Consider the following 14,112-nt stretch of genomic DNA (forward strand, 5'->3'; position numbering starts at 1 on the left):
TGGGTGGGAGGGTGGGCTAGTGGAAGGAGGGGGCAATCTCTTTTTTTCCCGGGTGGTAGGGGGATGACAGGAGAAGGGAAGCGGGTGGTGAGAAAGGTACAGAGGGCAGGGTTTGGGGGCTGGGAAGGAAAGGGAAAAGATTAGGGTTTGGGGATGATGAAAGGGCTTTCTACGGGTAAGGATGGCAAAGGGTGGCAGTGACGGAAAGTCAGGCAACCTGTCCTGTCCGTCTTTTTGTATCGTGAATTGGAAAGACTGCAAGGGGGAGGGGAGTTGCTTGCGCCCTAAAGGAGGAGTTATTCAGATTCATTGCAGTGGGCGGCGGCTGCAAAACGCACCATTCTTCTTGTTTTTGCTCTGCAAAGCAGCCTTTTCAAGGGTTGGCTTGGGTGACAAAATGTCTTGTGTAGGCGTGGGTTTGTCTCCCTCTCGCTCTCTCTCCCTAAGATGTGTCCGGCATAGGCCAGGGTGCCACTCGAGGCCCAAACCAATTCTGGTTATCGCTTCTCGGCCTTTTGGCTAAGATCAAGTGTAGTATCTGTTCTTATCAGTTTAATATCTGATACGTCCCCTATCTGGGGACCATATATTAAATGGATTTTTAGAACAGGGAGATGGAAAAAGAGCTTGCTCTGTCCACTCCACGCATTGACCTGGTATTGCAGTACCTCCAGGAACGGTGCACCCCTTCTTAACCCAGTTTCCAAAAGCAGAACTCAATTCACCTGATTCATATTAGCCCGATTTAATGAATTGGAAGAAAGCATACGTCTTCATATGCACCTCAATTTGGCCCATTCACTTTTCACACTTCCTCCTTTTGTTTTTTATCTTTCACACTTTTGACTTTCTTTATTCATCCAAATAGCAAACTCATCACCACTCAACCTGACCAACTCGGCTATGTCCCCGTGCTGCAGTTCTCTGTCTTATCTAGATCATTTGCAATTGAATGGAATAGATCCCTTTTGGACAAAGTGGATTCACCTGCTGCTGCAGTGACCACAGGTGTGATAAGATCTAGAATTGGCATCTGGTGCGATCTCTCCGCTTCCACTCCAAAGAAAGTTACCTGTTTATTCCTATCATGCATTGGTTTTTGGGGTTTTCTTTGAGTAATGATGATCTCTTTAGTAGTCTGTTGGCGCCCTCTCCTGGAGGAATAGTTTGCTTGCTCTTGGACATTCTAAAAGAGAGGTCATGATAGACATTGAGCTTCTGAGCTCAATTGGGGACAGTCATGGGTGATGAATGTTTGCAACCTACTGCGAAGCCTCATACCGCAATATAAGGAACGTCAAATACTAAGAAAGGGCGGCCTATGAAAGAATTACTACTTTCAATAAGTACACTTAAACGGCTAATTGGGAATAGAAAAACTGTAAAAAGCCCTCTGAGAAAGCCCCCCTCTAACCTTTGATAGTAAGCTTTTCTGTAGTCTGCCTGTTGATGTATTTTCCGTTTGAACTGTGCACAACATGAAGAGACGGAACACTGGCGGCTTGTCACAATGCCCCCCGATGACATCACAATAGCGCTGCTGCCTAGAAAACAAGCTGCGCAGAAGAAGTTGTTCTTTGGGTGGGAGGGTGGGCTAGTGGAAGGAGGGGGCAATCTCTTTTTTTCCCGGGTGGTAGGGGGATGACAGGAGAAGGGAAGCGGGTGGTGAGAAAGGTACAGAGGGCAGGGTTTGGGGGCTGGGAAGGAAAGGGAAAAGATTAGGGTTTGGGGATGATGAAAGGGCTTTCTACGGGTAAGGATGGCAAAGGGTGGCAGTGACGGAAAGTCAGGCAACCTGTCCTGTCCGTCTTTTTGTATCGTGAATTGGAAAGACTGCAAGGGGGAGGGGAGTTGCTTGCGCCCTAAAGGAGGAGTTATTCAGATTCATTGCAGTGGGCGGCGGCTGCAAAACGCACCATTCTTCTTGTTTTTGCTCTGCAAAGCAGCCTTTTCAAGGGTTGGCTTGGGTGACAAAATGTCTTGTGTAGGCGTGGGTTTGTCTCCCTCTCGCTCTCTCTCCCTAAGATGTGTCCGGCATAGGCCAGGGTGCCACTCGAGGCCCAAACCAATTCTGGTTATCGCTTCTCGGCCTTTTGGCTAAGATCAAGTGTAGTATCTGTTCTTATCAGTTTAATATCTGATACGTCCCCTATCTGGGGACCATATATTAAATGGATTTTTAGAACAGGGAGATGGAAAAAGAGCTTGCTCTGTCCACTCCACGCATTGACCTGGTATTGCAGTACCTCCAGGAACGGTGCACCCCTTCTTAACCCAGTTTCCAAAAGCAGAACTCAATTCACCTGATTCATATTAGCCCGATTTAATGAATTGGAAGAAAGCATACGTCTTCATATGCACCTCAATTTGGCCCATTCACTTTTCACACTTCCTCCTTTTGTTTTTTATCTTTCACACTTTTGACTTTCTTTATTCATCCAAATAGCAAACTCATCACCACTCAACCTGACCAACTCGGCTATGTCCCCGTGCTGCAGTTCTCTGTCTTATCTAGATCATTTGCAATTGAATGGAATAGATCCCTTTTGGACAAAGTGGATTCACCTGCTGCTGCAGTGACCACAGGTGTGATAAGATCTAGAATTGGCATCTGGTGCGATCTCTCCGCTTCCACTCCAAAGAAAATTACCTGTTTATTCCTATCATGCATTGGTTTTTGGGGTTTTCTTTGAGTAATGATGATCTCTTTAGTAGTCTGTTGGCGCCCTCTCCTGGAGGAATAGTTTGCTTGCTCTTGGACATTCTAAAAGAGAGGTCATGATAGACATTGAGCTTCTGAGCTCAATTGGGGACAGTCATGGGTGATGAATGTTTGCAACCTACTGCGAAGCCTCATACCGCAATATAAGGAACGTCAAATACTAAGAAAGGGCGGCCTATGAAAGAATTACTACTTTCAATAAGTACACTTAAACGGCTAATTGGGAATAGAAAAACTGTAAAAAGCCCTCTGAGAAAGCCCCCCTCTAACCTTTGATAGTAAGCTTTTCTGTAGTCTGCCTGTTGATGTATTTTCCGTTTGAACTGTGCACAACATGAAGAGACGGAACACTGGCGGCTTGTCACAATGCCCCCCGATGACATCACAATAGCGCTGCTGCCTAGAAAACAAGCTGCGCAGAAGAAGTTGTTCTTTGGGTGGGAGGGTGGGCTAGTGGAAGGAGGGGGCAATCTCTTTTTTTCCCGGGTGGTAGGGGGATGACAGGAGAAGGGAAGCGGGTGGTGAGAAAGGTACAGAGGGCAGGGTTTGGGGGCTGGGAAGGAAAGGGAAAAGATTAGGGTTTGGGGATGATGAAAGGGCTTTCTACGGGTAAGGATGGCAAAGGGTGGCAGTGACGGAAAGTCAGGCAACCTGTCCTGTCCGTCTTTTTGTATCGTGAATTGGAAAGACTGCAAGGGGGAGGGGAGTTGCTTGCGCCCTAAAGGAGGAGTTATTCAGATTCATTGCAGTGGGCGGCGGCTGCAAAACGCACCATTCTTCTTGTTTTTGCTCTGCAAAGCAGCCTTTTCAAGGGTTGGCTTGGGTGACAAAATGTCTTGTGTAGGCGTGGGTTTGTCTCCCTCTCGCTCTCTCTCCCTAAGATGTGTCCGGCATAGGCCAGGGTGCCACTCGAGGCCCAAACCAATTCTGGTTATCGCTTCTCGGCCTTTTGGCTAAGATCAAGTGTAGTATCTGTTCTTATCAGTTTAATATCTGATACGTCCCCTATCTGGGGACCATATATTAAATGGATTTTTAGAACAGGGAGATGGAAAAAGAGCTTGCTCTGTCCACTCCACGCATTGACCTGGTATTGCAGTACCTCCAGGAACGGTGCACCCCTTCTTAACCCAGTTTCCAAAAGCAGAACTCAATTCACCTGATTCATATTAGCCCGATTTAATGAATTGGAAGAAAGCATACGTCTTCATATGCACCTCAATTTGGCCCATTCACTTTTCACACTTCCTCCTTTTGTTTTTTATCTTTCACACTTTTGACTTTCTTTATTCATCCAAATAGCAAACTCATCACCACTCAACCTGACCAACTCGGCTATGTCCCCGTGCTGCAGTTCTCTGTCTTATCTAGATCATTTGCAATTGAATGGAATAGATCCCTTTTGGACAAAGTGGATTCACCTGCTGCTGCAGTGACCACAGGTGTGATAAGATCTAGAATTGGCATCTGGTGCGATCTCTCCGCTTCCACTCCAAAGAAAGTTACCTGTTTATTCCTATCATGCATTGGTTTTTGGGGTTTTCTTTGAGTAATGATGATCTCTTTAGTAGTCTGTTGGCGCCCTCTCCTGGAGGAATAGTTTGCTTGCTCTTGGACATTCTAAAAGAGAGGTCATGATAGACATTGAGCTTCTGAGCTCAATTGGGGACAGTCATGGGTGATGAATGTTTGCAACCTACTGCGAAGCCTCATACCGCAATATAAGGAACGTCAAATACTAAGAAAGGGCGGCCTATGAAAGAATTACTACTTTCAATAAGTACACTTAAACGGCTAATTGGGAATAGAAAAACTGTAAAAAGCCCTCTGAGAAAGCCCCCCTCTAACCTTTGATAGTAAGCTTTTCTGTAGTCTGCCTGTTGATGTATTTTCCGTTTGAACTGTGCACAACATGAAGAGACGGAACACTGGCGGCTTGTCACAATGCCCCCCGATGACATCACAATAGCGCTGCTGCCTAGAAAACAAGCTGCGCAGAAGAAGTTGTTCTTTGGGTGGGAGGGTGGGCTAGTGGAAGGAGGGGGCAATCTCTTTTTTTCCCGGGTGGTAGGGGGATGACAGGAGAAGGGAAGCGGGTGGTGAGAAAGGTACAGAGGGCAGGGTTTGGGGGCTGGGAAGGAAAGGGAAAAGATTAGGGTTTGGGGATGATGAAAGGGCTTTCTACGGGTAAGGATGGCAAAGGGTGGCAGTGACGGAAAGTCAGGCAACCTGTCCTGTCCGTCTTTTTGTATCGTGAATTGGAAAGACTGCAAGGGGGAGGGGAGTTGCTTGCGCCCTAAAGGAGGAGTTATTCAGATTCATTGCAGTGGGCGGCGGCTGCAAAACGCACCATTCTTCTTGTTTTTGCTCTGCAAAGCAGCCTTTTCAAGGGTTGGCTTGGGTGACAAAATGTCTTGTGTAGGCGTGGGTTTGTCTCCCTCTCGCTCTCTCTCCCTAAGATGTGTCCGGCATAGGCCAGGGTGCCACTCGAGGCCCAAACCAATTCTGGTTATCGCTTCTCGGCCTTTTGGCTAAGATCAAGTGTAGTCCCTTCATTGGGTTTGCCTTGGTCTTGGCTGGGAGGGGCCCGGGCTTGCACAACCGCCGGCCTCGGGGATTGTTGCGCCTTTTGGTGCTTACGTCCCCTTGTGGCTGGTGGTTCCTGGGCTCGGGAGGCGATCACCCAGGCACTGCGCTTTTGTGTGGTGGCCTGCTGGCCTTCGGGGCTACCTTGATTCTGAAAATTGCGGATGAAATCTCATCTGTTCTTATCAGTTTAATATCTGATACGTCCCCTATCTGGGGACCATATATTAAATGGATTTTTAGAACAGGGAGATGGAAAAAGAGCTTGCTCTGTCCACTCCACGCATTGACCTGGTATTGCAGTACCTCCAGGAACGGTGCACCCCTTCTTAACCCAGTTTCCAAAAGCAGAACTCAATTCACCTGATTCATATTAGCCCGATTTAATGAATTGGAAGAAAGCATACGTCTTCATATGCACCTCAATTTGGCCCATTCACTTTTCACACTTCCTCCTTTTGTTTTTTATCTTTCACACTTTTGACTTTCTTTATTCATCCAAATAGCAAACTCATCACCACTCAACCTGACCAACTCGGCTATGTCCCCGTGCTGCAGTTCTCTGTCTTATCTAGATCATTTGCAATTGAATGGAATAGATCCCTTTTGGACAAAGTGGATTCACCTGCTGCTGCAGTGACCACAGGTGTGATAAGATCTAGAATTGGCATCTGGTGCGATCTCTCCGCTTCCACTCCAAAGAAAGTTACCTGTTTATTCCTATCATGCATTGGTTTTTGGGGTTTTCTTTGAGTAATGATGATCTCTTTAGTAGTCTGTTGGCGCCCTCTCCTGGAGGAATAGTTTGCTTGCTCTTGGACATTCTAAAAGAGAGGTCATGATAGACATTGAGCTTCTGAGCTCAATTGGGGACAGTCATGGGTGATGAATGTTTGCAACCTACTGCGAAGCCTCATACCGCAATATAAGGAACGTCAAATACTAAGAAAGGGCGGCCTATGAAAGAATTACTACTTTCAATAAGTACACTTAAACGGCTAATTGGGAATAGAAAAACTGTAAAAAGCCCTCTGAGAAAGCCCCCCTCTAACCTTTGATAGTAAGCTTTTCTGTAGTCTGCCTGTTGATGTATTTTCCGTTTGAACTGTGCACAACATGAAGAGACGGAACACTGGCGGCTTGTCACAATGCCCCCCGATGACATCACAATAGCGCTGCTGCCTAGAAAACAAGCTGCGCAGAAGAAGTTGTTCTTTGGGTGGGAGGGTGGGCTAGTGGAAGGAGGGGGCAATCTCTTTTTTTCCCGGGTGGTAGGGGGATGACAGGAGAAGGGAAGCGGGTGGTGAGAAAGGTACAGAGGGCAGGGTTTGGGGGCTGGGAAGGAAAGGGAAAAGATTAGGGTTTGGGGATGATGAAAGGGCTTTCTACGGGTAAGGATGGCAAAGGGTGGCAGTGACGGAAAGTCAGGCAACCTGTCCTGTCCGTCTTTTTGTATCGTGAATTGGAAAGACTGCAAGGGGGAGGGGAGTTGCTTGCGCCCTAAAGGAGGAGTTATTCAGATTCATTGCAGTGGGCGGCGGCTGCAAAACGCACCATTCTTCTTGTTTTTGCTCTGCAAAGCAGCCTTTTCAAGGGTTGGCTTGGGTGACAAAATGTCTTGTGTAGGCGTGGGTTTGTCTCCCTCTCGCTCTCTCTCCCTAAGATGTGTCCGGCATAGGCCAGGGTGCCACTCGAGGCCCAAACCAATTCTGGTTATCGCTTCTCGGCCTTTTGGCTAAGATCAAGTGTAGTATCTGTTCTTATCAGTTTAATATCTGATACGTCCCCTATCTGGGGACCATATATTAAATGGATTTTTAGAACAGGGAGATGGAAAAAGAGCTTGCTCTGTCCACTCCACGCATTGACCTGGTATTGCAGTACCTCCAGGAACGGTGCACCCCTTCTTAACCCAGTTTCCAAAAGCAGAACTCAATTCACCTGATTCATATTAGCCCGATTTAATGAATTGGAAGAAAGCATACGTCTTCATATGCACCTCAATTTGGCCCATTCACTTTTCACACTTCCTCCTTTTGTTTTTTATCTTTCACACTTTTGACTTTCTTTATTCATCCAAATAGCAAACTCATCACCACTCAACCTGACCAACTCGGCTATGTCCCCGTGCTGCAGTTCTCTGTCTTATCTAGATCATTTGCAATTGAATGGAATAGATCCCTTTTGGACAAAGTGGATTCACCTGCTGCTGCAGTGACCACAGGTGTGATAAGATCTAGAATTGGCATCTGGTGCGATCTCTCCGCTTCCACTCCAAAGAAAGTTACCTGTTTATTCCTATCATGCATTGGTTTTTGGGGTTTTCTTTGAGTAATGATGATCTCTTTAGTAGTCTGTTGGCGCCCTCTCCTGGAGGAATAGTTTGCTTGCTCTTGGACATTCTAAAAGAGAGGTCATGATAGACATTGAGCTTCTGAGCTCAATTGGGGACAGTCATGGGTGATGAATGTTTGCAACCTACTGCGAAGCCTCATACCGCAATATAAGGAACGTCAAATACTAAGAAAGGGCGGCCTATGAAAGAATTACTACTTTCAATAAGTACACTTAAACGGCTAATTGGGAATAGAAAAACTGTAAAAAGCCCTCTGAGAAAGCCCCCCTCTAACCTTTGATAGTAAGCTTTTCTGTAGTCTGCCTGTTGATGTATTTTCCGTTTGAACTGTGCACAACATGAAGAGACGGAACACTGGCGGCTTGTCACAATGCCCCCCGATGACATCACAATAGCGCTGCTGCCTAGAAAACAAGCTGCGCAGAAGAAGTTGTTCTTTGGGTGGGAGGGTGGGCTAGTGGAAGGAGGGGGCAATCTCTTTTTTTCCCGGGTGGTAGGGGGATGACAGGAGAAGGGAAGCGGGTGGTGAGAAAGGTACAGAGGGCAGGGTTTGGGGGCTGGGAAGGAAAGGGAAAAGATTAGGGTTTGGGGATGATGAAAGGGCTTTCTACGGGTAAGGATGGCAAAGGGTGGCAGTGACGGAAAGTCAGGCAACCTGTCCTGTCCGTCTTTTTGTATCGTGAATTGGAAAGACTGCAAGGGGGAGGGGAGTTGCTTGCGCCCTAAAGGAGGAGTTATTCAGATTCATTGCAGTGGGCGGCGGCTGCAAAACGCACCATTCTTCTTGTTTTTGCTCTGCAAAGCAGCCTTTTCAAGGGTTGGCTTGGGTGACAAAATGTCTTGTGTAGGCGTGGGTTTGTCTCCCTCTCGCTCTCTCTCCCTAAGATGTGTCCGGCATAGGCCAGGGTGCCACTCGAGGCCCAAACCAATTCTGGTTATCGCTTCTCGGCCTTTTGGCTAAGATCAAGTGTAGTATCTGTTCTTATCAGTTTAATATCTGATACGTCCCCTATCTGGGGACCATATATTAAATGGATTTTTAGAACAGGGAGATGGAAAAAGAGCTTGCTCTGTCCACTCCACGCATTGACCTGGTATTGCAGTACCTCCAGGAACGGTGCACCCCTTCTTAACCCAGTTTCCAAAAGCAGAACTCAATTCACCTGATTCATATTAGCCCGATTTAATGAATTGGAAGAAAGCATACGTCTTCATATGCACCTCAATTTGGCCCATTCACTTTTCACACTTCCTCCTTTTGTTTTTTATCTTTCACACTTTTGACTTTCTTTATTCATCCAAATAGCAAACTCATCACCACTCAACCTGACCAACTCGGCTATGTCCCCGTGCTGCAGTTCTCTGTCTTATCTAGATCATTTGCAATTGAATGGAATAGATCCCTTTTGGACAAAGTGGATTCACCTGCTGCTGCAGTGACCACAGGTGTGATAAGATCTAGAATTGGCATCTGGTGCGATCTCTCCGCTTCCACTCCAAAGAAAGTTACCTGTTTATTCCTATCATGCATTGGTTTTTGGGGTTTTCTTTGAGTAATGATGATCTCTTTAGTAGTCTGTTGGCGCCCTCTCCTGGAGGAATAGTTTGCTTGCTCTTGGACATTCTAAAAGAGAGGTCATGATAGACATTGAGCTTCTGAGCTCAATTGGGGACAGTCATGGGTGATGAATATTTGCAACCTACTGCGAAGCCTCATACCGCAATATAAGGAACGTCAAATACTAAGAAAGGGCGGCCTATGAAAGAATTACTACTTTCAATAAGTACACTTAAACGGCTAATTGGGAATAGAAAAACTGTAAAAAGCCCTCTGAGAAAGCCCCCCTCTAACCTTTGATAGTAAGCTTTTCTGTAGTCTGCCTGTTGATGTATTTTCCGTTTGAACTGTGCACAACATGAAGAGACGGAACACTGGCGGCTTGTCACAATGCCCCCCGATGACATCACAATAGCGCTGCTGCCTAGAAAACAAGCTGCGCAGAAGAAGTTGTTCTTTGGGTGGGAGGGTGGGCTAGTGGAAGGAGGGGGCAATCTCTTTTTTTCCCGGGTGGTAGGGGGATGACAGGAGAAGGGAAGCGGGTGGTGAGAAAGGTACAGAGGGCAGGGTTTGGGGGCTGGGAAGGAAAGGGAAAAGATTAGGGTTTGGGGATGATGAAAGGGCTTTCTACGGGTAAGGATGGCAAAGGGTGGCAGTGACGGAAAGTCAGGCAACCTGTCCTGTCCGTCTTTTTGTATCGTGAATTGGAAAGACTGCAAGGGGGAGGGGAGTTGCTTGCGCCCTAAAGGAGGAGTTATTCAGATTCATTGCAGTGGGCGGCGGCTGCAAAACGCACCATTCTTCTTGTTTTTGCTCTGCAAAGCAGCCTTTTCAAGGGTTGGCTTGGGTGACAAAATGTCTTGTGTAGGCGTGGGTTTGTCTCCCTCTCGCTCTCTCTCCCTAAGATGTGTCCGGCATAGGCCAGGGTGCCACTCGAGGCCCAAACCAATTCTGGTTATCGCTTCTCGGCCTTTTGGCTAAGATCAAGTGTAGTATCTGTTCTTATCAGTTTAATATCTGATACGTCCCCTATCTGGGGACCATATATTAAATGGATTTTTAGAACAGGGAGATGGAAAAAGAGCTTGCTCTGTCCACTCCACGCATTGACCTGGTATTGCAGTACCTCCAGGAACGGTGCACCCCTTCTTAACCCAGTTTCCAAAAGCAGAACTCAATTCACCTGATTCATATTAGCCCGATTTAATGAATTGGAAGAAAGCATACGTCTTCATATGCACCTCAATTTGGCCCATTCACTTTTCACACTTCCTCCTTTTGTTTTTTATCTTTCACACTTTTGACTTTCTTTATTCATCCAAATAGCAAACTCATCACCACTCAACCTGACCAACTCGGCTATGTCCCCGTGCTGCAGTTCTCTGTCTTATCTAGATCATTTGCAATTGAATGGAATAGATCCCTTTTGGACAAAGTGGATTCACCTGCTGCTGCAGTGACCACAGGTGTGATAAGATCTAGAATTGGCATCTGGTGCGATCTCTCCGCTTCCACTCCAAAGAAAGTTACCTGTTTATTCCTATCATGCATTGGTTTTTGGGGTTTTCTTTGAGTAATGATGATCTCTTTAGTAGTCTGTTGGCGCCCTCTCCTGGAGGAATAGTTTGCTTGCTCTTGGACATTCTAAAAGAGAGGTCATGATAGACATTGAGCTTCTGAGCTCAATTGGGGACAGTCATGGGTGATGAATGTTTGCAACCTACTGCGAAGCCTCATACCGCAATATAAGGAACATCAAATACTAAGAAAGGGCGGCCTATGAAAGAATTACTACTTTCAATAAGTACACTTAAACGGCTAATTGGGAATAGAAAAACTGTAAAAAGCCCTCTGAGAAAGCCCCCCTCTAACCTTTGATAGTAAGCTTTTCTGTAGTCTGCCTGTTGATGTATTTTCCGTTTGAACTGTGCACAACATGAAGAGACGGAACACTGGCGGCTTGTCACAATGCCCCCCGATGACATCACAATAGCGCTGCTGCCTAGAAAACAAGCTGCGCAGAAGAAGTTGTTCTTTGGGTGGGAGGGTGGGCTAGTGGAAGGAGGGGGCAATCTCTTTTTTTCCCGGGTGGTAGGGGGATGACAGGAGAAGGGAAGCGGGTGGTGAGAAAGGTACAGAGGGCAGGGTTTGGGGGCTGGGAAGGAAAGGGAAAAGATTAGGGTTTGGGGATGATGAAAGGGCTTTCTACGGGTAAGGATGGCAAAGGGTGGCAGTGACGGAAAGTCAGGCAACCTGTCCTGTCCGTCTTTTTGTATCGTGAATTGGAAAGACTGCAAGGGGGAGGGGAGTTGCTTGCGCCCTAAAGGAGGAGTTATTCAGATTCATTGCAGTGGGCGGCGGCTGCAAAACGCACCATTCTTCTTGTTTTTGCTCTGCAAAGCAGCCTTTTCAAGGGTTGGCTTGGGTGACAAAATGTCTTGTGTAGGCGTGGGTTTGTCTCCCTCTCGCTCTCTCTCCCTAAGATGTGTCCGGCATAGGCCAGGGTGCCACTCGAGGCCCAAACCAATTCTGGTTATCGCTTCTCGGCCTTTTGGCTAAGATCAAGTGTAGTATCTGTTCTTATCAGTTTAATATCTGATACGTCCCCTATCTGGGGACCATATATTAAATGGATTTTTAGAACAGGGAGATGGAAAAAGAGCTTGCTCTGTCCACTCCACGCATTGACCTGGTATTGCAGTACCTCCAGGAACGGTGCACCCCTTCTTAACCCAGTTTCCAAAAGCAGAACTCAATTCACCTGATTCATATTAGCCCGATTTAATGAATTGGAAGAAAGCATACGTCTTCATATGCACCTCAATTTGGCCCATTCACTTTTCACACTTCCTCCTTTTGTTTTTTATCTTTCACACTTTTGACTTTCTTTATTCATCCAAATAGCAAACTCATCACCACTCAACCTGACCAACTCGGCTATGTCCCCGTGCTGCAGTTCTCTGTCTTATCTAGATCATTTGCAATTGAATGGAATAGATCCCTTTTGGACAAAGTGGATTCACCTGCTGCTGCAGTGACCACAGGTGTGATAAGATCTAGAATTGGCATCTGGTGCGATCTCTCCGCTTCCACTCCAAAGAAAGTTACCTGTTTATTCCTATCATGCATTGGTTTTTGGGGTTTTCTTTGAGTAATGATGATCTCTTTAGTAGTCTGTTGGCGCCCTCTCCTGGAGGAATAGTTTGCTTGCTCTTGGACATTCTAAAAGAGAGGTCATGATAGACATTGAGCTTCTGAGCTCAATTGGGGACAGTCATGGGTGATGAATGTTTGCAACCTACTGCGAAGCCTCATACCGCAATATAAGGAACGTCAAATACTAAGAAAGGGCGGCCTATGAAAGAATTACTACTTTCAATAAGTACACTTAAACGGCTAATTGGGAATAGAAAAACTGTAAAAAGCCCTCTGAGAAAGCCCCCCTCTAACCTTTGATAGTAAGCTTTTCTGTAGTCTGCCTGTTGATGTATTTTCCGTTTGAACTGTGCACAACATGAAGAGACGGAACACTGGCGGCTTGTCACAATGCCCCCCGATGACATCACAATAGCGCTGCTGCCTAGAAAACAAGCTGCGCAGAAGAAGTTGTTCTTTGGGTGGGAGGGTGGGCTAGTGGAAGGAGGGGGCAATCTCTTTTTTTCCCGGGTGGTAGGGGGATGACAGGAGAAGGGAAGCGGGTGGTGAGAAAGGTACAGAGGGCAGGGTTTGGGGGCTGGGAAGGAAAGGGAAAAGATTAGGGTTTGGGGATGATGAAAGGGCTTTCTACGGGTAAGGATGGCAAAGGGTGGCAGTGACGGAAAGTCAGGCAACCTGTCCTGTCCGTCTTTTTGTATCGTGAATTGGAAAGACTGCAAGGGGGAGGGGAGTTGCTTGCGCCCTAAAGGAGGAGTTATTCAGATTCATTGCAGTGGGCGGCGGCTGCAAAACGCACCATTCTTCTTGTTTTTGCTCTGCAAAGCAGCCTTTTCAAGGGTTGGCTTGGGTGACAAAATGTCTTGTGTAGGCGTGGGTTTGTCTCCCTCTCGCTCTCTCTCCCTAAGATGTGTCCGGCATAGGCCAGGGTGCCACTCGAGGCCCAAACCAATTCTGGTTATCGCTTCTCGGCCTTTTGGCTAAGATCAAGTGTAGTATCTGTTCTTGCGCCCTAAAGGAGGAGTTATTCAGATTCATTGCAGTGGGGGGCGGCGGCTGCCAAACGCACCATTCTTCTTGTTTTTGCTCTGCAAAGCAGCCTTTTCAAGGGTTGGCTTGGGTGACAAAATGTCTTCTGTAGGCGTGGGTTTGTCTCCCTCTCGCTCTCTCTCCCTAAGATGTGTCCGGCATAGGCCAGGGTGCCACTCGAGGCCCAAACCAATTCTGGTTATCGCTTCTCGGCCTTTTGGCTAAGATCAAGTGTAGTGTTGTTCGAAGAGGTGGTTTAAGCTCCAGGCCACCTTAGTACAATGATACAATGCACACTGGAAGGTTGCGCTTGCTAGTACTCTGGGTGGATAGTATATTCATCTAGAGGAAAACATGGCCCTACCAGGATCGAGGCTATTAGACTGAGTAAGGGTGGGGGGCTATGGTACAACGTGCCCCAGGACTGACGACCCTGGAGTGAGTCTGAGCTTGCTGGCTTGGGACCCCGGCAAGCCTTCATAGTTTTAAGGTTGAAGGGAGACTCTAAGTCCATCTAGTTCAACCCGTAGCCTAACATGTTGATCCAGAGGAAGGCAAAAAACCCCAATGTGGCAAACAAGTTCCAATGGGGAAAAAATTTCCTTCCTGACTCCACATCCGGCAATCAGACTAGTTCCCTGGATCAATACCCTGTCATAAAATCTAATATACATAACTGGTTATATTAAATTTTTCAAGAAAGGCATC

The 14,112-nt window shown here is 46.8% G+C and overlaps 8 non-coding genes and 1 pseudogene across 8 annotated transcripts; all 9 read left to right on the forward strand.

Annotated features, from left to right (window-relative positions):
- The first annotated feature begins 499 nt into the window (after positions 1–499).
- LOC142285060 (U2 spliceosomal RNA) lies at positions 500–690 on the forward strand. Its single transcript, XR_012746484.1, has one exon. It is a non-coding gene; the product is annotated as a U2 spliceosomal RNA (small nuclear RNA).
- A 1,387-nt stretch (positions 691–2,077) lies between these two features.
- On the forward strand, positions 2,078–2,268 carry LOC142285061 (U2 spliceosomal RNA). Its single transcript, XR_012746485.1, has one exon. It is a non-coding gene; the product is annotated as a U2 spliceosomal RNA (small nuclear RNA).
- A 1,387-nt stretch (positions 2,269–3,655) lies between these two features.
- LOC142285062 (U2 spliceosomal RNA) lies at positions 3,656–3,846 on the forward strand. Its single transcript, XR_012746486.1, has one exon. It is a non-coding gene; the product is annotated as a U2 spliceosomal RNA (small nuclear RNA).
- A 1,606-nt stretch (positions 3,847–5,452) lies between these two features.
- On the forward strand, positions 5,453–5,636 carry LOC142285113 (U2 spliceosomal RNA). Its single transcript, XR_012746542.1, has one exon. It is a non-coding gene; the product is annotated as a U2 spliceosomal RNA (small nuclear RNA).
- A 1,387-nt stretch (positions 5,637–7,023) lies between these two features.
- LOC142285065 (U2 spliceosomal RNA) lies at positions 7,024–7,214 on the forward strand. The gene has a single exon (XR_012746488.1). It is a non-coding gene; the product is annotated as a U2 spliceosomal RNA (small nuclear RNA).
- A 1,387-nt stretch (positions 7,215–8,601) lies between these two features.
- Positions 8,602–8,792, forward strand: LOC142285066 (U2 spliceosomal RNA). The gene has a single exon (XR_012746489.1). It is a non-coding gene; the product is annotated as a U2 spliceosomal RNA (small nuclear RNA).
- Positions 8,793–10,179: 1,387 nt separating this feature from the next.
- Positions 10,180–10,370, forward strand: LOC142285067 (U2 spliceosomal RNA). Its single transcript, XR_012746490.1, has one exon. It is a non-coding gene; the product is annotated as a U2 spliceosomal RNA (small nuclear RNA).
- Positions 10,371–11,757: 1,387 nt separating this feature from the next.
- LOC142285068 (U2 spliceosomal RNA) lies at positions 11,758–11,948 on the forward strand. Its single transcript, XR_012746491.1, has one exon. It is a non-coding gene; the product is annotated as a U2 spliceosomal RNA (small nuclear RNA).
- Positions 11,949–13,335: 1,387 nt separating this feature from the next.
- On the forward strand, positions 13,336–13,505 carry LOC142285116 (U2 spliceosomal RNA; annotated as a pseudogene).
- Positions 13,506–14,112: the final 607 nt, after the last annotated feature.

Source organism: Anomaloglossus baeobatrachus, unplaced genomic scaffold (genome assembly GCF_048569485.1).
Source record: "Anomaloglossus baeobatrachus isolate aAnoBae1 unplaced genomic scaffold, aAnoBae1.hap1 Scaffold_589, whole genome shotgun sequence".
Lineage (NCBI taxonomy): Eukaryota > Metazoa > Chordata > Amphibia > Anura > Aromobatidae > Anomaloglossus > Anomaloglossus baeobatrachus.